We start from the raw sequence: 1005 nt of genomic DNA on the forward strand, positions 1-1005 counted from the left end.
TATTTATTGCCAGAACAGTTCAGCTGTTAGTTGCAGACCCTAGGATAGATGAAGTGTTCACACATCAAAATGGAGCAAACTACAGAAAAGGTTGGATAAATTCATACCAAGGTAGGCATGAAAACACCCTAATAAAAACTTATTTTTTATAATTTGATTAAGTAAATCTATTTTTGAATAGCTGTTGATTGGATTTCTTCTGTTGGAAAGTATCATGCTTATTTTTTTACACTGCTGGTCTTTGTTTTTCTTGTCCTATCGATCCACAGGACCCAGGAAGCAGTTGGGAGTTAGGTGCCTTGCTTAAGTGTACCTCAGTCACATACTATTGGCTCAGAGGATCGAACCATCAACCTTACGGTCGCAAGGCTGGTTCCCTAACCTCCAGCCCATGACTGTCCATTGTCAGGGGAGAGCATGAATGCAGTCCCCCACTACCAGAAATTATGCAGTTGAGTTTCAAGGGTCAGCAGCACCGAAGTGCAATAGCAGAGCCTCACCCTGGATGAACCGCCTTCATGATCATGGCCTCTACACTGCCAGGTAAGTAGCATTCTCTTTTTTGCCTAGTTATATCATTATGTCTAATATAAAAATCCAGTATAAATATATAAATATATAAATATACTTCATAGTTGGCCTGCTTCTATGCAGTGCAGTGTGTGGCAGAGACAGAAGGCATGTTTAATTATGACTAAAATGGTCTTTTCAGTGTCTAGCTCGAGCCATATATCATCTAGTCACACTTTAAAAAATGTTTTCCCTGAGAACTGAAATATTCTTCTTCTTCTTTTGGCTGCTCCCTTTAGGGGTCGCCACAGCGGATCATCTGCCTCCATCTTGCCCTATCCACTGCCTCCTCTACTTTTACACCAACCATCTCCATGTCCACCTTCACTACATCCATAAACCTTCTCTGAGGTCTACCTCTTCTCCTTCTGCCCGGCAGCTTTATCTCCAACATTCTTTGACCAATATATCCACTATTCCTCCTCAACACATGTC

At 41.5% G+C, this 1005-nt stretch overlaps 1 pseudogene; it reads right to left on the minus strand.

The window, feature by feature from the left end:
* Nucleotides 1-406: 406 nt before the first annotated feature.
* On the minus strand, nt 407-551 carry LOC119264427 (annotated as a pseudogene).
* Between the last annotated feature and the right edge of the window lie 454 nt (nt 552-1005).

The sequence above is a fragment of the Pygocentrus nattereri genome, chromosome 1, assembly GCF_015220715.1.
Source record: "Pygocentrus nattereri isolate fPygNat1 chromosome 1, fPygNat1.pri, whole genome shotgun sequence".
Classification (NCBI taxonomy): Eukaryota; Metazoa; Chordata; class Actinopteri; order Characiformes; family Serrasalmidae; genus Pygocentrus; species Pygocentrus nattereri.